We start from the raw sequence: 27,452 nt of genomic DNA, 5'->3' as shown, positions 1-27,452 counted from the left end.
CCCTTTTAAAGTGTACTGTGGCTCATAACATCATTGTGGCTGCAAAATTCAGACACTGTACATTTTTGGTTTGAGGTAAGCAATACTAGAACATCTAAAGTACCACGAAAACCCCTCCTACTCAATTTAAATTTAACTTTGTCTAAAATTAGAATGTAATCCTAATATTGAATGCCTACAAAAATTGCTGTAATCGCTGAAGTACAGTGCTTGAAAATGCCCTCTAGGTTGCTTCAGCAGCTGTCTTTCTACAGCAGTATGTGCTAAATGCCATTTAAAGAAAAATCACGTAGGAACGCTCCAGCATTTGTAGTTGTTGAAAAAGTACCTGTGGCCTTTTGGGACTTACTAGTGCAAAAGGAGTCTTTGGATAGTCTTTATGGTCTTACAAATATTTATTATTCAAAATATCCTTCAAATTTTGGCTAATTTTGGCTAACAGTATCTAAGTGATACTGTTTTCCCTCATGCTATAAAACATTCAAAGCCTGCCAAGTTGCAACAAAATTCAGTTCTCCAAGTCTAGGATTCTAAATATGTGGGAATAACACATAAGTACATATAGATCCTAGAATCAAGATGCACTGTTACAGCAAATTACCCTCCTTTAGAAATTTGGGTCACATCATCCTGTTGAAACAACAACAACAAAAAAGTGCCTGAAGAATTAGGTTGCAAAAATCAGTAGAGTGGAATTTCAGTGGCAGTCTTGGAGAATCAAGCTCATAATGTCTACTGGAGCAGACAGGCAAGTTAAAGTCACATGGAGCCTTCTGCCAGGAGTGGTGCTTAAATCCTTCTTTCTAGAGATGTGGAAGAGGGAAATACATGCTCTTGGAGCACTCCTCATTTCAGAACAAGCTCCCATGTACGTGCACGCATGTAGATGCATGAGTATGCAGTTCAGTGTCTCTTAAAGTGTGTAAGACACTGTGAAGTAACAGGATCCAGATCACACTCAGATGACGTGCCCATGACTCTGAGTCATAAATTGGCATGAGTTATATACGTAGGTTGCTCTGAAAGTAATGCCTCCCATTTATTTCCACGGAAACTATAACAGATACAAAGAGCATAATAACACTATTTAATAGAGGAAATTCTCAGCTATGAAACGCTCTTTTTCAGCACAGTCACCGCCATTAACTATGCATTTTCACCAGCCATGAACAAGAACCTGCATGCCATGCTCATAAAAATCTGCATGGCTGTCTGGAACGTGCCTTGTCTTTCATGTTGCTGTTGCTGCTGCTGAAACACACCACCACCTCACTGTGCTCACATCCACTGCTTGGTCTCCATCAACGTTCAGCAAGCATCAACGAATGTCAGTGGATGCAATTTTTTCTGCATGGAGGAATTCAGTGACGTGCCTTTGCTTTATACACACTTCCATGTCAGACACCCTTGTATCAGACTGCCCCTCTGCTGCCATCTGTCACATGGCAACAACATGGAATATTGGTGGGAAGGTTCACCCTCTACTGCCATACGACCAACATTCACCTCTGACATTTTGGGCCAACATAATACAATGGGAGGTATTACTTTCAGAGCAGCCCTCATGGATTTTAAGAGCGAAGGGACTGCAAGTGATCCTAGTTAGACTGTCCTATGTGTACTGCAGTGATGAGCATCTCAGGAAACCTTGAGAAAGTACAACCAGTTGTTGGTGTGTTATCTCTAATCTCATAGCCTAGATCCCGAAATAGAAGATCTAGGTCCCCTACTAAAATAAATACATACAGCATAGGTGTAGTTAAACCTGTTACTAAACCTTGAGTAGTAGGAATCAGTAGTAGTAGGTTATGGCCATGATTTCAATCTCTCAGGCATCATATTGAAAAAGTTCCCCATTTCCTAAGTTAGAATTTATTACCTGTGTTCTCTGTTGGATGCCTTCTTGTCCTTGTGTTTTGATGAGGGACAACTAAGAGCATCTTATTCCCACTGGCTCCCTTTCCTACACCTCTATTAACTTCTGGAAGCTAAGCAGTTCTAGTTATTTTCAGCATCTTTTATCCAGAAATGCATAGCATTCATTATTTTTTATATACAAATAACAACAAGATAACATAGAATTGATAATTGGTTGCTACATTGTCTCTGCTTCACGGAAAGCTTGTGAATCAAATTTTCTCCGTCTTTGCTCTTGTGATATCAATAACTGTACAGAATCTGACCTAGCAAGGGAAATCCATAGCTACCCACTGCATATGTATTGATGTCATTAAATAGTCTGGGGACAGAATATTTGGGAAATGCTGCCATTAAATTAAAGCAGGAATGGGAGAATTCAGCAGACTCTCCTGCTTCTTATTTTGCACTTGACCTGTTAGTAATAGAGCAGAGTGCTGAGGAACAAGATTGAAAGAACAAGGTTGCAATCGTTTCAGATTTAACCGCTGACCTTTAATCTGTTATTGCTAGTCCAACAGCATACCTGTCTCCTCCATGAGCCTAATGCTTATTTATGTGTTTGAGAAGTTACACCGCTCCACACTTTCTCATTTTTCAAACAGAGGAGTGAAATAGTCACGTTTCACCTGCCTTATGTGTGTTTTAAACAGCAGACCTCTGCAACAATATGGGGTTGTATTACGCTAAATATGTACAGCTGCTGCATTTCAGGGAGCTGATAGAACTTTGTGGTCACTTGGTTTAAGGCTTGAATTTCCTAATGGAGCATGCTGAGCAGTGCTCCCTCTCTCCCCCAGATGAGAAGTGCTGTGATAAGCACTTACTTACAATGATAGGACTGTTTAAATAGTAAAGAATAAATCATTGCTCGTGTCTCAAAATGCCACTAAATAACACTGCCAATTACGTATCCCTGAATGCTAATTACTGTGTTCAGAATTAGGGTTTTTGTAATCACCCTATTAACAGGCAGGAACAATGCACACCAATGTGAGATCGTCTTGAAGCACCCCAGAGAGCAGCACAGGTGCCCCCAAAGCCTCAGGCTGAGTGGACAGCAGCTGCACCCAGCCTGCGCTTCCTTCCCCAGCTCTCTCACACCGCAGGTATAGCAGCAGTGCACCGGGCTAAGCAAGCATCTGACTGGCCCTGGAGATGTGCATTCGTTCCCCGTGCCCTGTCATGGTGGAGCTGTGCCACTCATTGCCCCAGGCCTCTAAGAGAAAGGCTTGCATGATTGGAAGTTGCTTTTCTCATAAGAAATGCATATTCTGTCCAGGGTATCCTGCTTTCATGACCATTTAAAATTATCTGTATTAGCAACCATGCCTTGCAAGAGTAGAAACGTATATATTTTTGCAATTATAATGGGTCTCCCCACAGACTGTAGTTTTATCTAAATTACTAGAAATAAATGAAGAAAAAAATGATTTTTTCACCCCTTTAGGCTGAGAGTGAAGTGTTGAGACTCTATCTAATGTAGAAAAATCTTCAACTACCACCAGCACTACTAAACAAAAATAATCAAAATCTGAATTCTTGTTCCCGTTAGGTCTAGTGTGCATAGTCAAATATAGACAATGAACTAGCACACGAACCTGTTGTGCATAATAATACCAACTAAAAGCAAGTCATTCATCATCATCATCAAACTAATATTTGTAGTTGAGTAGATTTAAGATTAGGTGTCATTTTGATGCTCTCTTCCTAAGATATTCAATTTTATAGGCCAACTAATATAAAGTTAAGTACCAAAGAGGCGCATGAGGGCAAAAAGCATTAGACCACCTAGTTTCAGAATATTAACTTTAAGAGGAACTATTGGATTCATAATTGGATCCAGTGCATTTGAAGCCTGAAAAGATTAATTTTGAAATTAAGTTTATTGAATCAATGGGTCAGAAAACAAATTTATTATGACCAAATGGCCAAACCTAGCACGAGGACTGAATTCGTAGAGGTTATAGACTCTGTTCACAGACACATTATAGCATAACTTACTTGATTTGACTAAGACCTTGGATAGGAAGTGGCTGCAAGGTTGTCAGCCAGTGTTTTATTCTTGGCCTTGTCCCTGATATGCACTGCCTTGCCATCAGGAAAAAAAGATGATAGATGTTTGTGCATATGGTGCAGACAAATTTCACTTATAGGAATAAACAGAAAGGTGTAAATCAAAAAGCAAAAGCAAACTGCTGTTCAGTGGCAGGAAATGGAAATGGTGGGGCCGTTTCCCCTGTACGAGATGGAAATCCGTGGCACCTGCTGTGGTTGGCTTTGCACAGGGAGAAGCTACCTCCTTCTGATGCAGCTTGGATGCAGGCTTGGCCAGGCATCCTTGGTGCAGGCCATCCACAAAGATGGCATCTGGCTTTGCTCTCTTAAGTAGCAAGCTTTATTCCCACGTCAGAGATGGGGATGAAATCCTGAGGAGGGTATGTTTTCTGCTCTTCTGGCCCACCTGTGCAGTGGGGATGAGGGTGAGCGATCAAGTGGGGCTGTAGGAGCTCAATACACATTTATTTAGTTCTCTGTTCCATTACAGCAGATGATTACTGACTCTTTCAAATTATATTTCAAGGCAATAATCTGTGCACAGCATCATAAAGCCTTAGTACTCTTGCCTGAACTGTTTTTTTCAGCTAATTAATATATATTATACAATGTGATTACTATGAGCTTGTATATACAAACATATCCTGAATACTGGGAGTAAACAGAAGCTATCATTCCCCAGAATTATTACTGAGGATTGTCATAGAAAGTTCTCTTGATTTCAAGCTTAATTATGCAGCCTAACAGCGCATAAGAAATATTTAACAATCTCTCTGTTAAGTCAATGAGTAATGGCAAAAAATGTTTCTTTTGTCTCTTTCTCAGGCACCTGCAAAATTTAATTTGTGAAATGATCATCATTCATGAGAATGTGGAAAATTGCTAAACACGTCTTGATGCAAATAGTGCCCCTGCCAAAAAAAAAACAAAAAAAAGAAGCTTAGCTGTTATGTCTTCCTATGCACTCCCTTTCCATAATAAGCTTTGAAACACATGGGGCTCTGAATAGAAAACCTATTTCTCCTAGAGATTTAACTTGCATTAATTAGGTGTTCAGAAAGGTCAGTGCTGAGCAGGTGTTCTACTTGGTTTGCATGCAAGTGTCTGTGTTTGGCTTTACAGAGTGGTAGAGAAGTGAGGTTTAATGAACAGTTAGCAGAGTCGCTCGTTCTGGTGCGGGTTTATGTAGTATGCGTGCGTGCATCCTTGTGTCTGCTTGGGTCTGTGTGCACATATGCAGGTGCAAATATGCATATTTGCCACAGAAGCCAATTAATAAGGTTTCTTGCTAAGGCTTGAAGGTGGAAGGGGAAAAGATGACAAACATTTCCATAGCTGTGATTGCTACGTTAAGATATAAATGAGTGCTGATGAATGAATGCAGATGAGACGCTGAGTTGGCAGAGGAAAGAGTTGGAGTGTGGGGCACAGTTGCAAACTTCTTTGAGGAATTATCTGGAGAAGGAGGGGGAAAGAAAGCATTATCCCTCAGAGGATGTTGTTAAATTATGTGGGCAGAAGGTAAAAGGCCACAGGCTGTGACCAATAATCTGGAGCAGACACAGATATAAAGCAAATCTTGAGCTGTGAAAGAGATGGCCAGCATTAGTCGAAGAGAGAAGAGTAGATGACATTGTTGAGCCGTTATCGGCTGGCCTTTTTGCTTACTGCGTACTGAGGCCAGAATTCTCATAAAACGCTTTACTTAAACCAGAGGGAAGATTTTTTGTGGTTAGAAGAGGAAATTGAAATTCCAAGCTAACCTGCAGAGACCAGTGGTCAGAGTATCTCACTGCTCACCCGCACCAAAGCAGAACATATTGACGTTGCTAACGATGAAATGCATCAGCACCTGACTGATGCCACCAAAGACTTAATGAAGGGATCTGGCGAACCAGCGTGCTTGTCAGTTTGCAAACTCAGTGGACATTTTACTGTCCATCTGCTGCCATTTAATACTATAAATTTGAATCAAATTCCCATTGTCTGAATTACTAGCAGGTATCCAATCCAATTAAAAGGCGTGTTCACTTTAATTTTAACCACCATGTCACATTACATCAGTCGTGTCTCATTCTGGCTACTTTGGCTTTATCAAGATGAATGTGCTAATTAGGACCTGAGAATCTGCTATCTCTTGGACAGCAGGCGTTTGACTCAAATGAATCGACCGGCTTACACGAGGTGTCCTCGCATCAATTCTGGACAGCTTCAGCAGTGGCATCTCTCCTTGGTGCCAGAAGTAGATTTTGTTTACGTGCAGACATTACAACACAATACCACTAATCACATTTGGACTTGACTAGAAATACTTTCAGGGTACACAGTTCAGACCAACGACTTGGAGTTAAGTAGAGAGATGGTATGACACATCGATATTGAAGATGTGTAAGAAGTTTTTCTCTACCGGATACATCCTCAGAGTGACTGAAGAAGGATTGCTGGTAGCTATTTTTCTGAAAAAAATAAGGGTTTTTTTTTTACTGAAGTTTTAAATCACTTAGATAAATTTTTGGAGGGGAGAAGGAGGTGTTAGGGGAAGAATAGGCATTTTACTTTGTTAAAAAGTTTGGCAAGATGTGCTTCACGATCTGTGTCCAGAACATTTCTGCATCACCGAGAGATTTTTGATGAAAGAGTTTTAGATGTGTAACAGTGATGCATTCAGAAAATGAGCAGATACAATACACTTGGGTGCTTACTTTACCTCTGAACCTCTTTGGCTCCACTGTATGCAAGCTAGACAAGCACTGAATAAAATACTGCTCTCCCCTGCGCTCCAGTTCACATCGTGTTGGCTTAGCCCAAGCTGTCTTGGCCTCATGTGAATTTATACTCCTTCCAGTTTTTCCAGCTTTGTTTCCACGTGATCCACACAAAAAGAGCATCAAAAACAGTGCTTATTCTGATGAAAACTTAGGGTAGATATCCAAAGTGAATCTAATTGGCGCAGATTACATTTGATGCCACTTTTCTCTTTCCTGACGAATACATCAATCATTAACACTAATAAGAACTGGGTAAATAATGAAATGCATATTAAATAATGTGTTTGTTCAAAAATATCATGACATTTGAATAAATTATTGGCTTAACGCATCTGTTCACTTCCCAGTCAGCTCATTAACTTAGGGAAATATTGAAAAAGTAGCTTGCATATATTTTTGCACTGTCTATATTTTTATTTTAAAAGCGAAATTAAGCAAATATGGCTTTCAAAAATATGTTTGGATTAGGAAGACTGTTGTGAATGACACCCTGTGTTCACACTCCTGAGAAGATTAATGGCGTATTACAATGTCATGTAGTTTTAGGTAGCACATGACAGAAATTTTGTCATTTCTGGTCCTAAAGTTTCTCAGAAGCGCATCTTGCTGCCACAGTACTCCCCAACATGAGCTGGCAGCTGAGTAATTTGTGCAGGTGAGATGGCAATCCGGTGGATTTATAAGGTTTTTTGTCAGCTGATGGTCTCTATTTACTCTCTTGCTGTTCTGGAGCAGTGACTTCCCTCTCCTTCGTGCAAAGAAATCCTGGGTCAAATTCAGGGATGAAATTGTTTAGACAGACCAAAGGAATAAATCCCATTGTGTCTTTTGTCCCCTTCTGGGTAGGAACTGTTCACCCCTTTAGCTTTGTTTGCAAACACTTGCTGGATTATGAGAAGATGGAAGAAGCCCTTACACACATTAACCTTGAATCTGGCCTCATGAATCTCCACAGGGCTAAGGGAGGCCAAATGGTTATAACTTATAAGCTGCCAGATGAACAGGAAAATCTACTGGTGCAAGTTGTTAGTTAAAGTCAGCTTCTCACTATATATCAAGTAGTACTTGATGTACAAAGTGTTAAATTTGCTGGAGGAGCTGGGTGGGTAGTTTTTATAGGGCGAAAGTCTGAAAATGTCAAATATCTTTCCTCTAGAAAATCATTTCTGCAATAGTAGAAGACTGTTTGCTGGCCAGCTAAGTTCAATTACAGACTGCTCTCTGTCAAAAACCCAAGCATTTATAACTCACCCATTTGAATTTAAATTGGGCTGAAAGTAAACATATGCTGCAAATTGTCAGCCTGGATGCAATTTTGTAGCTGAAGTAAATGTACTCATCTGTTTAATAATTTTTAGAAACAGTCATAAAGTGTCTGATGGTTTTGGGGGTGGGAGGGTTTTGTGCCTGTGCTAGGCTTCACATGGTTTTGGTTTATTTCATCTCCTGCCTGAGGAGCAATGGCTGGCCTGGCCTTGGCTGCACGTAGGGCACCGGGGTGGGAGGTGCTGGTGGTGGCCAGGCCTTCCTGCTGGCCCAGCCTTCTGCCTGCCTGCGCAGCCTCAGAGGGAGGCATGGCTCCGTTGCCACCCATTTGCCCCGAGAGCAGAGCAGAGAGGCTCTTTGCTGGGCTTTACATGGAGAAGGATCGTAAGTGCAGTGTAACTGCCCAGAGCAGCCATGCTGGGAAGCATGCGAGACCATCAGTGGGCTCAGTTACCCCCATTAGCAGTGGCCAAATGCTGCTCAGTGTCTTAAATCCCCTTCCCTTCTCTGAAATTCAGACTGTCAAATCAAATTGGAAACCCACAGTGTTGTAAACCAAACAAAAACTCTGTCTCCTTTAATCTTATTATTTTCAATTTAGCTTCCAGGCTTTCACAGCTGTGCTGCACAATGCCACCAAATCAGGTGGCTGAGAGCTCCTGGAACTACATACCACAGAACCACAGTGTGGTTTTGTGGGGAAGGGTACCTCAGAGACCACCAACCCAATTCCACTGTCACTGGCAGGGACATCTCTCACCAGGTCAGGTTGCTCAAAGCCCTGTGCAATCTGGCCTTGAACTCTTCCAGTGATAAGTCTGATAATTTATGTCTTAGAGGGTTATACTAGAGTTTCAAAAAGAAGAGTGACACTTAGATCTTTGTGAGGTGATGGGCTCGAATGATTTCATCGCTTAATAGTAACGGTCAGTTTTAATTGGCTGCTGTCAAATGGTTGAGTGTTATGCCTCCATTTGTCTCCATTTGTCGATATCAATGCCTTGATAAGGGACTTAACTCATTGGGTTTTGTCTAATGCATAGGCCTTAAAACAACAGGTGACCATGCTCCTAACTTCAGTGCCACTATATGGTAACTTATCCTGATGGAAGGGAGGATGAGGAGCTCTGAAGAAGAAGGCTCTGAAATAATGAGGAAAAGGGTTAAGCAAGAGAAAGTTTAAAAAAGGGAAAAATGCATTGAATCACTCTGGAGGCTATTTAAGAACACCATATTAGATGCACAGATGGTACATATACCTCTGAGCAAGGAAAAAGTAGAAAGGGGAGAGTAAATCTGGCATAGTTATGTGAAGAAGTGCATAAGCTTAAAGGGACACTGTCAACTTAAAAATCACACTTTTATTGGAAAATTTGTTACCTACTACTGTTGCAAAAAACACCTATGATGACTGTAGCTGAGAGATGAGACAAAAAAACTCGTTCTGTTTTATGGTGCTCTTTCTTTGGGCCTGATCCAAATTCTGTCGGCGTCAGTGGACCCCCCCCCCCCCACTGATTTTCCTGAGCTTTGGATCAGGCCCTATGCATGTTTGACTGTACATGGTGTACAGGCTGTTTCATTATTTTGCACGTGGTCTGCTTTCACATTGTTTCTGTGGTTTTTCACACAGCAAGAGTGGAAAAAAACGTGTTTTTTTTATCCAAATTGGAAGTGTGGTTTTTAAACTATGGAAATGCCAGTGGGGTCCCAGGCACACTTGTACCAGAAATACCAAATGTGTGACTTTTTAAAGACAAAGCTCCTCCTTCAAAATATATGTGAACACGATCAAGTTGGTTATAACAAAATGTCTCTGAGATGTAGAGCACGCTGGAAAGAAAAGAACAGGGAAGTTATTGGACAGACACGTACATGGTGCTGCAGAAGGTGTAGAAAAAGCATCTGTAGAAAAAAAGAAAAAAGTCCCCAGCTCTCATAGGCTACACAGCAGTGACTCTGCCCCCTTCTGAAATAGTGGAACGGCAGAAAAGCTCAATTAATTTTCTGTGTCCACCTTCACCACAGAGGATGATGAAGAAATTCCTGTTCCAAGGACATTTTTCACAGGAAATCAGAGTGTGGCCTTATAACAGAGATTGAAGTCTCTTAGGAGGAAGTTATGGAGCAACTTCAGCAACTCGAGTGCAGTAAATCACCAGGACCAGATGGTACTCATCCGAGTGTTCCTAAGGAAATAAAAGTGTGAAGCAGCAGAGATATTGACAAGGATCTGCAATGTATCATTAAAACCAGCAACTGTTCCTGAAAATTTGGAAGTCATTTGTATGGTGTTCAAAATAAAAAAAAAAAAAGAGAGAGAGAGAGAGAAACTGAAAAAAGAAAGAGATAAGGAGATTACTTTCTTCTCAGGCATCAGAAGTGAAGCTGAGAGTTCCTAAATAATTTTTATTTTAGTGGTCTAGTGGCAGAACAAGGTAACTTTCAGTTAGACGTGCCCTGGCAGGTTGTAACACCAAAAAGAGCATTGCCTATTGTAAATAGACAAGGATATTTAGGTGAACGTAGCTTATTTGGGCTCCAGATCACATTTGCTGTATAAGGTTGTTTGTTTCTGATGTGTTATTTGATGTCGTTGAGTAGTTTGATACAAACAGTGAATGCATTTTGGCACAGAAGCATGCATCGCTCCACGTTTCTGTATGAGGACAGACTTTTAAACATGAGGCTGGTCATGTCCCACGGGACTTGAGTGTAGTGCCAGTGCAAAAATTACTTTATAGTGCTGAGGAATGCTTTATATGCATGACAAAAGTTTATAATCCAACTTACTACAGAAAAATTAATTGTTTGTTGAAAAAAAAGTTGAATTTTTCAACAAAAAACAGGCACTTTAACAGACAGAGCCCACTTCACCCTATCCCCATTTTCTGCAGTTAAGCCATGTGGGCAACAAGGAGTAACAGAGGAGTACAGAGGTTTTGCCAAACAAACACAGCCAGTATGTACACGTGTGCACAGAAATTAGACGAGGGAGGGAAATTAGAAGTTCTAATGGATGTAGAATTTAGTGTAGCACTTGGAATAGCATCTCATGAAATCTTACCCTCAGATTGATTCAAATTACTTCAGATGTGAACACTGTCAAGTGGCCTGAAAATGGGCTCAAGGAATAAAGCAGAAGGTGGTGATAAAAAGCAACATATCAGATTGTGGATAGAGAAGGACCGGAGGGACGTGCATTAGGTTGGCCTTGTTTCACATTTCATTAATGATCTCCAGGAGAGAAGAGGCAGCGTGTTCACAAACTCTGCAGATGATACTAAGCTAGGAGGAGTTGCAGATACCAAATAAATAAATAAATAAATAAAAATCTCTGGAGGAATTAGAAATAATGAAAAAAAGCAACTAAATTACTTTCACTTTGACAAAAGTAAGTTAATATATCTAGGGAAAGAAAAAAACAAACAGCTCTGAAACAACCATCTGAGTGGAATGAGCAAAGCTGGACCACAGGCCGAAGCTGAGGCTAATTACAGGTAATAAATCAGACCACGGTGATGTAGCAGTAGTGAAGCAGCCATGAATTGGGTCTGTAGCATTAAGGCTGCTGAGGAGGCTGCCATGTAGCTGGGACATATAGCCTGAGCAAGGAGCAGAGGGGCTGAGGGGCAGCATGGATGGGTAAAGCTGAAGCTAAAAATGTACAGTCCAAGGTGGTTAAAATTGGTGATTCTTAGCAAAAGGCAAAATGAGCTAGGCCAGGTAACAAGAACAGAAACCAAACCTCGTTTACCAGACATACTGTGTGCCAGCTCAAGCCTCATATGCACCCTATACCCACAGAAAGTATAGGATGTTTTTCACTCCTTCCTTCAGATATTGGGTGCTGTCAGGTGCAATCTGCCAGACCAAGTGGACTAGTGGTAGAGCAGTATGGCCAGATCCTGTACTCTCAGCAGAGTGGTTGCACTGGTGGCATAGCGAGCCTGCGGGACTCGGTGACACAGTCCAAATCTAAACTGAAGCGTCCCATTCGGTCAGCCAAACACATAGCTGGCGTGAGCAGACATCTCTTTGTTAATACTGGTGGAGCTATGTGCATTGGCTGTGGTATTGGCCTGGTATTGGAACTGTGATAGCTCCATTTACTTTTTATGTGATCTGGAGAAGTGATGCATTCGCTATGGTGTCTGGAAAAAATTTGAGTATTATTGCTGAAATGAAAATATTTTGTCTCATTTGCAATCATCTTCTAATCTCTCACTGAAATTGATAATGCGGTTATCTGTCACCACACTATTCTTCTGAAATATTTCAAAAATTCCAGTCGTTCCTAGTACTGTTGACACAAGTACAGAAAGTAGAGAAGACTTTGTCAACAGGTTAAAGCGATGTGTGAGATTGTATTTTAAAAAAAATAAGTCACGTAGAACTGACTTTAATTCATTGTATGCAGATATTTCAATACAAATTACAATCTCTTGTGCCAGACTTTTCCAAAGAGCACAACTGGAGATATTAGAGCACATCGTGTCGTTTGTAAGATGATTTGCTCCAGTCGGTTGGTCATAGCGGTGTACCGAATTGGGTTATGTTGAGCTTTTTTGTTTCTTCAGCCTTGAACTTAGGTTGGAATACCTTGGTCTTGCAGAACGCAGTATGTGGTAAGGCACCGATGGCCATAGTCAAAACAAAGGAGGTCCCTTGTTTGTGCTGGTATCAGGGGCAGTGCTTCCATTGATGCCAGTGAGATGATAATTGAATACAAAGATGCAAGACAATAGTGACACTCTAAGGGGAGAAATGAGGCATTAGGGCTCATTTTTTTTTGTCATTTTTGTCTCATTATTTGTCCGTGAACCTCATGAACTGCTGTTTGCTGATAAAGCTGCGTAAGCTACTTTAGACTTAACCTAATTTATATTAAATAAAGCCCAGGTGTGCTGCACTTACTCAGGCTGGCTAGCCCTTCGTTCTCCCCAATGCAGTGGTGTAATGCACATTTTTTCCTCTTCACCATTCTGCTTTATCCTTTCTTTCACTTGATTCAATTGAACCATTTTAGCCTTCACAATACAGATTCCAAACTTTTACCCTCTGTCTGGCTGCGTCTTATTGTATTTTCCAGCCTGCTTCTGCCTTTTTACTGGCAAGGCTGGGATTCACTGTTCCATGTTGTGTTCTGTATTTGCGGCATGTCTCGTATTGCCTTATGGATGTTTTCGTAGTTTTTGTTGTTGCTGTTGAAAGGTACCATGGAGATTCTCAGTTGTTTTTTTCTCCGTGCCCTTAACAGGGCTTAACTTACCACCCCATTAAACAGTCATTTCGTATGTGCGATTGTGATTACTGGAATGTAGGTTGCTATTATTAATCATCTTTCCACTCGTACTGTTACATTAATCATGTGAGGAGATGAGAGTGTAAGTTTGGATCCAGCAGGATGACAGCTTCTTATTCATAGTGGCACGAAATCCTACTCACGGAGCAAGGAATGACTTTCAGAGTCATTTGCCCATTTGCCAGTCTTGAGCCCTGTTCTGTGCCATTCTGCAGCACTGTGGACATGGAGGTTTCATGAATAAAACACGAGGTGCAGGAGCAGCCGGAAAAAGCAGTTTGGCACATTGTTTTTGCCAGGGTTCAGTACTGGGTTTACCCTCGCACCCAGCCACCAGCAAGAAGGCAGTCCTGCTCTGCAGAGCCTCCCACTGTGCACTCAGGAGTGGCTGTGGCTGTGCACACTGTGCTCGGTGGCTGCTCCCCTTTGTTCGCACATGGCATGTGCTCTGCCGCGGCCGTGCGCCCTCATATTGTCCTGCAGGAAATGTGCTGTCGTGCACAAGAGGAAGGAGCCTACCGCCTTTTCTGCACATAAGCACATCCTTTGGGGAAGTGTGCTTGTGGAGGAGCAAGCAGGACAGTACAGCTGGAAACAGTCTGCTTGGAGATAATCAGAGCCCCAGCAGGAGCACCCTCTGAGCACAGCTGCACAATTCCCTTTGCTCTCTAGAAGGCACTGCACCCTACGTGCAGTTTCCAAGCTACATTTAACACAATTGCCCATCAGCACTTAGGAAGCAGTTACCACAGAAACCCAGCGGAGACCAATTAGTCACATGATTAAATTAATTAAAATAACCCAGGGTATCTGCCATCTTACTTCTTTCTGCTACGAGTAGTGCATGACCTAGACAGAGCTGTAATTGGATGGCATTATTGTGCCTTTTAATCCTAGAATCATCTTCACGCTGTACGAGAGGTGGTCTTTGATTTTTCCTTTCCCATCGTTCTGCATAAATCCCTTCCCAGCGATCTGTGTTACTCCCTTGCCGCGGAGATGCATTATTCCTTTTCCGTAGATCTGTGCTATTGCACAAAAACATTCTCCAACCCCCTCAGTAAGCCAACTAGTATCAAATTTACAAAACATCAGATTTAACAACAGCGAGATTTGTTATGTTTGGGATAAGAGGATTTGGAAACATTTTCAATTGCGCAGTTAAGACTTTTGGAGGTCTTTAATGACAGCTCTAACAATACTTGCCAGGGAGAGCTCTGTAGCCTGTATTAGCACTTGACCTGAGAATTGTAAAGCACTAAGAAAAGACTGTATGTTGTGTCTTCATTTTCCAAGTAATTCTGTTATTGCAGTGGCCGCGTTTAAGTGGAACAAGCTGCCTGAGTTGTAACACTGCTTCCTGGGAAAGGCAGGCAGTCCAGTGTCCTTGGTTGTTTTTAAAGCCTAGCAATGCACAGCCACATTCTAACTGAGTAAATCACTCCTTTGTCCTTGGTTTTTCTGCTGGCCTGACAATGGCATCCCCCAGACATCCATGTCATCTAGGGTTTCCTTCTATTATACCGGTGTCATGCTTCTGCATGCGCACAAATCATCTTTACCTGAAACCACATAAAACATGGAACATTGCAATTTCCATCTCATCAGAGTTTTCCCAGTGGCTGCTCTGAAGTTACCTTGATCCACTGCACCAAAAGGAGGAAAAAAAAAAAAAAAAAAAAAAAGCAAGCTATTTCTGGCCGCAGAGTAGAGAGCAGCTTGCCTCTCCAAAGCAGATTCCATACAAACAGTCTTGACAAAATAGCATGCATAAATTACATGCCTCTGATGCATTAATTCGTGCCTAACAGAGCAAGTGGCAACAACACTACATTTACAATGGATGGGTATAGGATGGAAGAAATGAAGTCTGTGGGTTAATGTATAAATAATCAACAGTTGCAAATATTATGGAAGAAAACGGCTTTGCACGTGCTGTATTGCTGAAGTGCCATGAACAAACATATTTTATAGGCTTAGCTGGCTCTGACTAGCCTGTCAGAAAGGATGTGCATGTTTGGCAGTCCTGGGGCAGATACCCCAACATTAGATAGAATCTTGTCATGAAAGGAGGCCTCTGCTCACCTGTCATGGCAGTGATGTAAGTGAGCCTCCACTAAGTCAGAACACATTCCTGATGAAAAGCAAGCTTTGTGCCAGATGTAGTCAGCTGTGTGCCCAGGTAGCGAAGAAGACCAATGGCATCCTGGCTTGTATCAGAAATAGTGTTGCCAGCAGGAGCAGTGAAGTGATCGTCCCTCTGTACTCAGCACTGGTGAGGCCGCACCTCGAGTACTGTGTTCAGTTTTGGGCCCCTCACTGCAAGAAAGACATCGAGGCCCTGGAGCGTGTCCAGAGGAGGGCAACAAAGCTGGTGAAGAGTCTAGAGAACAAGTCTTATGAGGAGCGGCTGAGGGAGCTGAGATTGTATAGTCTGGAGAAGAGGAGGCTCAGGGGAGACCTCATTGCACTCTACAACTCCCTGAAAGGAGGTTGTGGTGAGGTTGGGTTGACCTTTTCTCCTGGATAGCAGCAATAGAAAGAGTGGTGATGGATTGGCACAGGCTGGCCAGGGAAGCGTTTATGTCACTGTTCCTGGAGGTGTTCAAGAAACATTTAGATGTTGTACTATAGGACACGGTTTAATGGGGAAATATTGGTGGTAGGTGGATGGTCGGACTGAATCATTCTGGAGGTCTTTTCCAATGTTGGTGATTCTATGATTTTAATGCATTTCTGTCATTTACGGAAATTGTCCCTGCTGACCAACATCCCTGGTATCCACACATGCACACACAGATTACCAGGCATAAATGAAACCACGTTCTCTGAGTGTTTCCATTTTCCTTGCGTTTTACTTGTCATGGGCTACTGCAGTGTGTGTAATACTTGCTGAAAAATGGCCTCTCGTGTAGTGTTTGGTCTGGCTGTTTTTGCAGAAAGTGACAGTAAGGGCATTGAAAAAGAAATTCTCCATGGGATTACCCAACTTTTCAGTACAGTGGTCCCATAGCAATTGGTTGAGTTATGCTTTTATAAAACTGAAGTAAACTAGTGGAAAATCTGGTCTGAAGATTTCAGATACAGCAGCCGCATGCTGTTGTTTCCAGGATTAAAAAATGTGCCATAAATACACTCATAAACAGGACCATGGGAAGTATACTTTCTGTTTCCTATTTTCTTCATCCACAGAGCTGCCTACTAAGTTCTTAAAGCCTTTCTTCTTTTGTAACTCAGAAAAAAAAAAAAAAACAACATTTTTTCAGACTAGAGAAATAAAAAGTTTATGCTGCCGTTTCTTGTTATGCTGCGTGAAGTATGGCTGAGAGCAAAGACTGGGTTCTTCATTAACACCCACTGCTGACCTCTTCCAAAGACAGAGCTGGGGCAGTCCCGGTGGGGTGGCCTGGGGCACTGCTGGAGGATGGTCCCCAGGTGCTATTGGATAAGTGGTCCCGCAGCACGCAGATTAGAGCTAGAGATTACAGCAAGGGAGAAGTGCCGGGGAGTAAAGAACACAGTGTTTCAGTTGTGGAGGTCTTGGGTGGTGGGAGGTTTGCAAAGGAATCAATGGGATTCCAGGCTTCCTTTGTAAGTAGGTGAATAAATTATATCTGCCCTGCTTGGAATAAAAAAGGGGAGGATATAAAAGGAAACCTGATGAGGTGCAAGCAATTTTAAAATAGTTGTTATGAAGAAATGTTATAAACGCACGGTGTATCACGTGCCAGAATAAATGAAAGCAAATCAAGATAGCAAAAGAATCTTGATGGAATACTTTCTGCTAACTGCAATAGCAGAAGCAACGTGTAGGAGCCATGTCGTAACAGTTTGGTTTCTGTAGGTGTTGTGAACACCTCAGCTCTGAGGAACCGAAGGGCTCTCAGTGAGGGGTCCGTGTGTGGGATGGGCCCGCTGTGTGTGGCTGCTCCTGGGCAGGCTGGAGGCAGGAGGAGGCTAAAACTGAGTGGCACTAAAGCAGTCAACATTTGGCTGATGTGATTTTAAAAAGTAGGAATGGATAAAACATGTACTTCTGAATCATTTATACATGACATTTTTGTGTGGTAGAGGACACGTAGGATAGTCTTCAGGCCTAAGTAAATAATCTGATGCAATAGGTTCGTCACACGAGGAAGAATGCCAGTGGGAGAGAAACACAGTGCCCTCTCAGAGGCAGGGAGAAGGCAATATAAGTGAGAGAAGGATGATTCTGAGGGATTCCTTTTCGCACTCCTGCTAATTCAGAAAGCTGGTGAATCTACAGCACTCTGATATCCAGGATTCGTCCGTTCTTAATCTCTTCTCTGATTTGTGTTCCTAAAATGGCTCTAACATAGAAGTAGTTACGGCAGAAATAACCTCCTGGAGGCCATCCAGGCATTTCCCTATATTGCAACAGAGTTTAATTGTTGTTTAATTTAATCCTAGTCTATTCTTACGGCAGTAATAGACAAAAGCATATAATAAATAGCCTGAGAGACTGCATGGAGGTACTTAGATACTCTCTTTTGGTGTATTCTGAAAGCTTTCCTGCACTCTTTCTTGTAGTCCAGACAGTTTAACAGAGTAAGCAAAAGTTTCTCAACTAAGTTTCCCAGTTTGTATACAACATGAACTGTGTAGGTTGTGGAGTTGAATTCTGGTCATTCTCATCAGTTTATCTCAAGTGATTTTAGTAGATTAACTGTTTGTTTTGAAGCAGCTGTATTCACAAGTGGGCCATTCTTTAAGCACGGGCCCTTTAGCGTGAAGGATGTTGCCGGTGTTCTTGATTAGAAACAGTGTACATCTCTTTGCCAGACATCTAACTTAGAGAGAGGGGAGCATTTCCCAGTGAGCTGAGATAAAGGAAGAAGGAGGTAGCGGTGATTCCAGTGAAGGCAGGTGCAGGTCATTCTGACATTGAGGCAATTTGGATAGGACCCAGTTTCCAAAACCATATCCTATGCTAGCTTGTGTCATCATTGAGGATTTATGTGAACTGGAGAAGAGTCGTTTTGCTGTTGGTTGTTTCTCCAAAATTCCTTTGTCTGAGGACTCAGCACTTTCTATTTTATCAGCAACATTTCCATTGTCTTGTTTTCCTCTGTCTGTTCTTCGCTGCCCCCTGCCACCGACTTCTGTGTACCCTCGAGATCTTCCTGATACCAGCTCTTTTTATCCTCCCTAGCAGGTCCTGGCACTTTCTGCATGCCATGTCACTTACTGTGAACTTAGCAAGAAATGAGAAAAAAAAAAAAAACTTACTTTCAGAATTCCATGTCACTACGACATTTTTGTCCCCATAAGTACTATTTTGCCCTTTAACATCTACTTATACTTATTCCTCATTCTAGGAAGTGGCAGTGACAGTCCCTGTCACTAGGTTGATAACATGGTGGCAAAGTAATATGGCCCGCCTTGAGAGCAAATGCCCACTGTGTAATATTTTTGTGTCATAGAATCACAGAATCATAGAATGTCCTGGGTTGAAAAGGACCACAATGATCATCCAGTTTCAACCCCCCTGCTATGTGCAGGGCTGCCAACCACCAGACCAGGCTGCCCAGAGCCACATCCAGCCTGGACTTAAATGCCTCCAGGGATGGGGCATCCGCAACCTCCTTGGGCAACCTGTTCCAGGGTGTCGCCACCTGTTTACATATTTTCAGCAGACTCTCAGTAGTTTTTCCCTACATTTCTGCAGCCAGAACTGGTCTTGGTGAGGAGCAGTGTGTTTCCAGAGGAAGTTTTAGCTTATGAATGTGCTCGGTGGATTCCCATGCCTCTTTTGCTCCTGAACTTCCCCCTGAGTGCACCTCCTGGTTATTTTCCTTTCATGGCTCTTTGGGGTCTAAATCCCAACCCCTTCAAAATTCAAAGGTAAACCTCAGTGGCTTTCTCAGGAGCAGGATTTCAGCACAAGCATCCTTGTAGAGCAGAAGCTCTGCCCACTGTACAGGTGGGCTTACTACACCTTCTGCCAGGATGGGGTGGCGAGGCAGCAGCCTTGGCCAGAAAGTGGCCTTCCAGCTCCTGGGAGGCAAGATGCTGAGGACAGTAAACCAAGACACATCAGTTTTATTATCTCTGCCCTTCTGAGACACTCACAGCACAGCACGGCATGCTCCTCCGTCAGTTCCACTCAGATTAAAAACCACAGCGAAATGTTTCTTTCTGTGTTTTTGGACAGGAAATCAGAGAGAACTTAGATACCTAATACGTACCTGAAAAGACAAGTGTTATTTTTTTTCCCCTCCATTGAACTGTGTTGCAGAATGAAACAGTTGACACGAACTATTTGTAAGACGGTTGCCTTCTCTAGAGAGCTTATTACCCTTCATCTTCCATTACCCTGGGTTGTTTGCAGGTAGCATATTCATTATCATGAGCATTCCTGCCTGCTTGTACGAGCACACGGTGTGCAGGGGCTGGCGACAGGCTGCTCAGCGCACAGAGCTGGGCTTTCCTCATTTACCCTTTTTGTTTCACTGCACCAAACTGTGGAGCTGCAGCATAAGCAACTTAGGGCTTATTTACTTAGTGTGCGAGAACAAGCAAAACAGGGAGTTGTGACTGGTCAAATTATGTGTCATGTTAAGGGCCTTTTGTCTCCGTTTGAGCGTTCTGAAACAAGACAAATTATGATATTTTCCTGTTAATTTCTGTTAATTTCTTTCCTTAATGAGTTTCATTAAAATCAAAGCTTCCGGAAGACTGAGCCATGACAGCTGTCTAAAGACTGTTTCGCTTGCTGTGGGCTGTTTGGGCTGAATAATTATTTGAGCTTTGTGAGGATTATTTCTTTAAATAAGAACAATGATACTCTGTTTGCGAGGAGTGCTGTGAGTGGCGCGGCACGGTGCTGCAGTGCTGGCTCGTAGTACTCCGTGGCTTTCAGGAATACCTGGGAAAAACACCTCTCCCTCAGCCTGACACGTTTTTAATGATTTCAGCGGCGGATACAAAGGCAGCTATTTCAGCTGGCAGCAGAATGGGGGCTGAGCTTTTAATGAAGTAAACCAATTCTTGGAAAGAGAGAAGGGCTTATTCTTTACTGCTGCCTTGCTATAAACATGACCCAGGAAAGAAAAAAGCAAGTCTTTCTGTTTTTCCATTCATAAAATATTCCTGCAAGCTGCAGACCTGCACTTCGCGAGCAGAATGGCAAACATTTCAGTTCTTTTTCATTTCCCCTACTGTAAGATCTTCAGGAGACCTCATGTATTCCCCTGCTATTGTGGCTCTTAGGGTGTAGCTCAGTCTGTTTGCTGCACTGACCATTTTGTTTTGACACAGAAATTCTTAGCGCGAGGGGTGGGAATATGGGAACTGTACAATAGTTTGCCGTGTCCAAGTCTGAACTGGACACTCACCACCTGTTTTTGTGAGCTGTTGCACCAAATTCCTCATCGGAGTTGCAGAAAACCCGGCTGGTTTGACAAAGCTCGTGTTCATATCACGAGTCTCAGATTTCAAGGCCTGAATGGTAGATTTTTGTTTTGGGAAAGAGAGTGTTTTCTGAGATTTAGGGACCCTCTCGACTTCCTAAATCCCTGTCCCCGTTTTTAACCCTGTGTCCTTCCTGCGCCTGATTCTATCCCTGAGCCCCCATTCCTCGGAGGACAGAGGCAAGCGACCTCTGCTTAAAATGAATTCATTTCAGAGAGCAGTTAAGCAGAGATGGCACCTTCTTGCTTGCCACAGTGCCGTGCATGCTTCCTGCACCAACCCAAATGCATCTTGTCCCTGTCACACGACTGGGAACAACTGATGGCTTCCTGCCTCAGTTAGCATCATCAGGGTAATGGCCAGGAAAGCCTGCACACGGGTTTTTATTAGCGGGAGTGACAAAATGCAGCTTAATTTCAGGATCGCAGGTTGATCTTAGAAGGCAGACAGGAATGCACAACCCCGTCACCCCCAGCAGCACCCGCTATAACGAAAAACTAAGCTGAACATATCCAATGCGGAAGCTGCCCGAGGTGAATCAGGCTGATGTCGGTGCTGTTCTCACCCTGCAGCAGCTGCCTGCTGGGTGCTGGGGACAGGGATGGAGATGGGCTGTCGGTCTGAGAGCAGTAGGGAGCACCCAGAAGGGAGCAGCAGGACCCCACGGCTCCACGCACCGTGCCAGAGCAGCCACTGTGGTCATCATCAGGCTCTGGAAGGAGTAAAAATGTTTCCTCTGCTGGGATTTTCCAAAGCATGTGACAACATTAAGCTACCAGTTTCCCTGAAGAAGTAAATAGGCTTTGCTTGCTCAACCTGCACCGGTCCTGCGAAGAACCCAAGCCCACATCATCTAATGGGAGTGGATTACACCATCTCATGGCTCCGGCACTGGTTAGAAGTCCAGGACCCAAATCCTAATTTCTTCCTGTAATTTCTTCATTACTACATAATTTTAACAGGAAATTTCTGCAAGAAATCAGCTCCTCTTAAAACTTTCTTGTGATGAAAAATGAATATAAAACATTTAGTTTGGGCTGGTTTAAGGGAAGCTGCTGACTCGCTGATAGAAAGGACAGAAAAGCTGTTGTGATTTTCACCTAATGTTCATGTTTATACGAACTTCCTCTTACTTCACAAAAAATCAGGAGGACCACTCCTCAGTCGGTCTTTGTATAGACATCCAGCACTGAAAAAGCAGGTGTGTACAAGTCCATTTGCAAAAACACACACACAGTTTTCTTTTTTTTTTCTAGCTTGAACAGTCTAAAAATCTTAGTTTTTGTCACTGCTTGGTCTCAGATGCTAGCATTATAGAATCCGTCACATTTAAACGCTTTTCCTAAGGGACGTGCTGTACTTCCAGTCAGTTGTTGGCTTGTTTTGCGCCAGGAGTTCAGGACCTGCCTCTCTGCCTTTGCTGTTTCATGAAATTTCATGGCATAGACTCGATCTCATGCCGTGAGAACTGTCTCAGATTTGCTTAAAGCATGTCCTGGGAGTCCTTGCAAAGCAGCCCTTCTCCTTCTGTGGGCTCTGCTTGGCTCCTTTGTGCTCCACAGCTAAAGGAGCATAGAAATTCTCTGCCTTTCTTTTCATAAAATGATGGGTTTCAGAAATCAGCCTGTTTCCTGCATATCAGATGTAATGAGTATAGAAAATCTGCATGCTTTGTTATCACCAGAGGATCTGCTCAGAGGGTCACTCCTTCCAGAAGCACTGGTTGTGTTCTCACACTGACCCCGCAAGTCAATATGCAGCCTGGCAGATATACTCCAGAAGTCTGTGTTTTCAGCCTGGGTGGGTGAACCTGAAACCCAATTATTTTTAGCTTATATTGTACCTGGATTTCTAGCTGACTCTTGGTGATGTGAAAGCTCTTAATTGAATGTAATCCATGAAAGATTTACTCTCCTGATCAGCTTTCTCTCAGGAAGTGATTTTAACTCATCAGATTCCAGCTGTTCCTTAAAACCACCCTGCCATCAAATCTGTCGGTTTAATTGTGAGTATTGCAGTTCGGTATCCTGCTGAGCCCTAGACCTTGTGCCCCCTATTCTTTTGTTTTCCATATAAGTCGACTCATAGAATAACACAGGTCTTCCCTGGTGCATGGGGAGATGAGCAAGGATGTGGAAAAAAAATGGAAGTTGGTCTGATCTAGCTGATCCAACGAGGGTTGTTGAAAAACCCTTTTCAACTCTGTTCTTAAAATCCTTCTGCTTCCTGCAGTGATCCTTCTACAGCAGCCAGCTCTTAATGCCCGACAGGGATGAAAAATGATTCAAAAAGGAAATAAAAAACACGTAGGCTTTTGTGAGCTCTCTGAGCATTTGACCAGCCCTGGCTGCATGTGGCAGCTCCACCCTCTGTTGAAGCAACTCAGTTGTAGTTGTAGGATGTGGAGAGTTGACTCTAAAGTTTTCCATTACTTCTCAGGAACAGTAGAACTAGAGCTAGAGATTCACACTCAGCTACAGATGCACATGTCAAGGCCACTGTATCTTTCCTCCATATCATCTAAAGAGAAATGGTGTATCTTGGCACAGCCTGCAAGTTTTGCTTCTTTTCTGTCTCTGTGTTCCTCTTTCTGTGACTTTGTGCTGCAGAGATGTTCCCCGTTCCAACTTGTATCACACCATGTGGCTGACGGTAGCAAGAGACTGGGGACTTGGGGTCTCATGGAAACCAATGCGGCTATTGAAGGTGATTCTAAAAGACCTGGGTAGCGTAGCTATTAAAGCTATAACATTAAAGTTTGTTAAACGTGTCCAGGACTGGTATTTCCATTTTAAAATAAATCCTAATTTTAATAAAGTAAAAGTTAAAGGCTCTGCTGAATGTCTAGACAAAATAATTTCCTAACATCTATAATTTCCCTTTCCCTTCCCAGTCGTATGTTACAGAGAAAGTGCCCGTGTAACTGGTAATGCTTCAGCAAGCTCCCATTCCAGTAGTGATGTTTTCTTGGATGCTCTTTTGTAATTGTCTGAGTTCCTCTGAGCAGCTCTGCATTCCCTAGATGGGGAGAGAAAGATTTAAACTTCTACTGAAAGGCTTCACGAGAGTGATGACTTTTCTGGTTAATTTGTATGTTTCTAGGAGTACAATCTAAGTTTCCCAGCTAACCATTTAATCAAACACAGAAATGCAGAAAAAGTAGAAGAAAGAAAAAATAGGAATCAGAATGAAATATATCTCTGTTGTACTTCTCAATAAATTTGGAAGCTTCCAGGTCAGTATCTGTTGACTTTGAAGTACAGTTGTCTCAATCTGACTCAAGCCAGGATATCAAAAGTTGCTGAGTTTCAGGAACAGTGAGCTCTCTCACAACAGAAGTAAACACCTGGAAAAATAGTTAAATGGTTGTAGTGTGAACAGACACCTGGAAGGCCAGAGAAGCTGAGATGTCTTAGCTTGCCAAAAGCCACTTTAGTGATCAACCTTTCCTAGAGCACTTATAAGAAGAAAAGCTACTCCATGTCCACTGACATCAGGACTTTTATGTGCGTTGCTCTTCCATCTCTTGGCCAATGTGTAGCATGTAACCAGGTGTGCACCTGCTGTGTATATTGAACACAACCCCTGGTCTCTGAAAGTCTCTCACCAATTTTGGAAATAATGTATCTGCCTTTTTCTGGAGGTAGAACTGATAGTCCCAATGAATTTCCACAAGTTACGTTTGAGTTTTGAAAACAGATCCCACTGCCATTTCTGAAGTAAATTCCTAAAGCCTGATGGTAGAGCAGCTGGAATGACCCCAACTTCCAGTTGAGGTCGGCCATGCAGCCCCTGCTTCCCATAGACAGGGTTCATGGCTCTGCACATCAAAGCTGGTTCCTTGAAATTATCCAGTGTGGGAGTGTTTGTGGCATTGTTGTTAACAGTTGGTGGTTGTGTCCCTCAAGGATGTGTCACCCTCCATTTGGTTTCGTGCATAGTTTTGATCCGGGTATTGTGTAGATACTTTCTCTGCAGAGAAGTATTTTCTTTTGTGTATGTTTCACAGATTTATTGAATGTCTTGTTTTTTTTGCATTATGAGAAGCAATGGATAGTTACCGAAGAGCTAATAAACACATTTTTGGTAACAAAAAAAAAAAAAAAAAGAATTTTTGGTAATATAAAATAAAGCGATTTACATAAACTACTACATATACTACATAAACTACATATTCATTCTCACTTGTTTTCTTTTTTTAAAGGGTTAAGTCCCTGTTGTTTCGTATCTTCTTATATAAGAGTCGTTCCAAACCTCTGATTGTCCTTCACTGTACATTTCCTCATACAGTTTCCTTCAATACAGACCATGGCCTGATTTTAAGGAGCAGCCTGCCATGCATTTTAAAATAACATTTTAATAGCATTTGAAAAAGTAGGTTTATCCAATGTGGAGATGCAATTAAAGTTGGTTGTTGAAAATGAACTAGCATCATCAGCAATTAATGCTTGAGGCAAGAATTTGTTATTTTCCCCTTTCTTTGCTTCTATTTCATTTTCGTGTCTTTGATTGGAGATGGGACAAAAAAGACTCATATTGCTGTTCCTTGTTTCTTCTCCTTGGCTGTGCAGCAGGCAAGGAGTCACTCATAGGGCTGGGGAAGAAGGCAGTGGACACAGGGTGATGGCAGAGCCATGCAATGTGCTCCCATGAGATGAAGCAGATGAGCTAAACTTAGCTGGAGGTTGTATTTCATCCTTTCTGGCATGGAGAGGAAGCACAGAGGTCAGCCCTGGCAGTTTGCTTGTTCATTCCTATGGGACTGGGGAGGAAAAGTGATGTCTCCAGTCAAGTTTTTATTATCAGAGAAGATTCTCTGTATCCTAAAACTGCCATCCCTTGTGCTTCCCTTTTCCCTTTTGCTTATTCACCACATTTCCTCTGCCTACACCTACTTGCACATCTGGAGTCCATGAGAAAGTAGGAAAGGAGGCTTACTGTGATCTTGCCTAGCTCAGTGCTGTAAAGCAAGACATACTTACAGAATCCAGTAGCAGTGGACATAGAGGGTAAGCTCCTTTACCAAACCTCTCACACACTGCTCCTACGGCCCTCATAGCATGCCCGTACACCTGGAAGGACTGGTGGCCCATTGCTCCTCAGGTAGTGCTCGCAAGTTCAGTACTGGTCACTGCTGGAGACGAGCCTAACTAAGGGGTCTTGAGATCCGATCCAGTGTGACTGTTCTTCCTCAGATTAAAATAAAGAGTGCCTGTTTCAAGGTTATAGTGGAAAAAATCTACTCAGATATCTGGTCCAACCAGTGCAGGAGACTTTTCTGCCATATGTTTCCACAACCTTCAGCCCAAAAAGCTGGAGGAGTAGGAGGCACAGGTCTGAGCACAGCTTGAAGGCTACTGTGTTGGATGAGGAGAGCCAGTGCTGTGCTTGGGCTCACACCCAAGCCTCCCTGCGTCCATCCCCAGCCCGTATGCTGGTGGCAGGCTGGAGGCCGCAGGCCTGCGCTGGGAACATTGTCCTAGAACAAAACAATTGTGACCCACGGCAGCAACATCAAGCTGGGACTGACATTCCCTCTTTAACTTGAGCCTCTCTGCTTTTCATCACGATGCCAGGAGTTGTCAGCTTTAACTCTGGCTTTTTTTGATTTGTGTCACAACCTAATAAGTTATAGGCCAGCTTCTCCTGTCGATGTTTTTCCTGCACAGAAGGCTTCACATTTTGTAAGCTTTTACAGCACAGCTGTGCTCAGAGATAAAACAGAATGTGTATACAGTACAGTATGTATTCAACTGATGCACTAGATTCTTCCCACCATATGTATAGAGTGGTGTGCATTTCACTCTGATACCTCACTGCCAAAACTGCCAGAAGCAAATAAACAAATGGCGGAAGAGAGACACCATATGACGCAGTGCCAGGCACATGACCTAGACTTTGAAAAGGGACCCTGCCTGCTTTTAACGGCTCAGAGCAGTCCAATTTTTTAAGCCTTGCCTCTGCTGCGTGAAGTCTTCTGCCACTGTATGCTGTGAAACGTGCTGGTTGTTAGGGAATACTCAAAGATTTCCCCTTCCTGTGAAGCAGCTGATGTTTCAGCTCCTCGTGCACAGTGCTCATTTTCACTTTGTTTGGTGCCAGTGATTCCGTGTCAGATTTTTAAAACAAGAGGAACAATGGAGTTGCGTGAACCAGTCTAATTCTGGAAGGAATGCTACTGTAAAAAGACATAACACATGTAATTAGAATAATAAGATTAATAATAATAGCAACAATTCAACAATTAATATATAAACAATTCAAATGAGTCAAATGGTTGTTCCATCTCATTCCCCACAAAAAAAAAGTTATTAAGTTGCATTTCACAGAATAGATGGTGAAGATGCTTGTAATAAAAGGACGTGAATGTTAATTACATGGTTAGATGTAGTTAATTTAAATTATAATTCTGTTCCTGGAACTCACTCTGACTGTGAAAAGGGAATGCCTTAGCTTCTCTTCTTTCTGGCCACCCTGTTACTGAAGAAAACACAATGGTGGTCCTCATCTGCCTGTGGCACTGGGAAACCTGGGCTGTTCATCCTGCCTTCAGGCACAGCCTAGTGCTAGGTTGAACAGCTTTTGGTGGATATCAAATCCAGCTAGCCATGGCTTTATCAAGCTCAGTTTTGCTGGCGGCTGTGTGCAGGGCAAGCAGGTGCTTTCTTCACTTTAGAGAAGTTTGAGGCACAGGTTGAGGAAGT

At 42.6% G+C, this 27,452-nt stretch overlaps 1 protein-coding gene across 2 annotated transcripts in view; it reads left to right on the top strand.

Moving 5' to 3' along the window:
• Positions 1 to 27,452, top strand: part of SOBP (sine oculis binding protein homolog) — a 110,573-nt gene that overhangs the window by 25,512 nt on the left and 57,609 nt on the right. The window lies entirely within an intron of this gene.

This window comes from Gallus gallus, chromosome 3, assembly GCF_016699485.2.
Source record: "Gallus gallus isolate bGalGal1 chromosome 3, bGalGal1.mat.broiler.GRCg7b, whole genome shotgun sequence".
NCBI classification, from domain to species: Eukaryota; Metazoa; Chordata; class Aves; order Galliformes; family Phasianidae; genus Gallus; species Gallus gallus.
The sequence above is the reverse complement of the archived record's forward strand: the minus strand, read 5'-3'. Positions and strand labels throughout refer to the sequence as shown.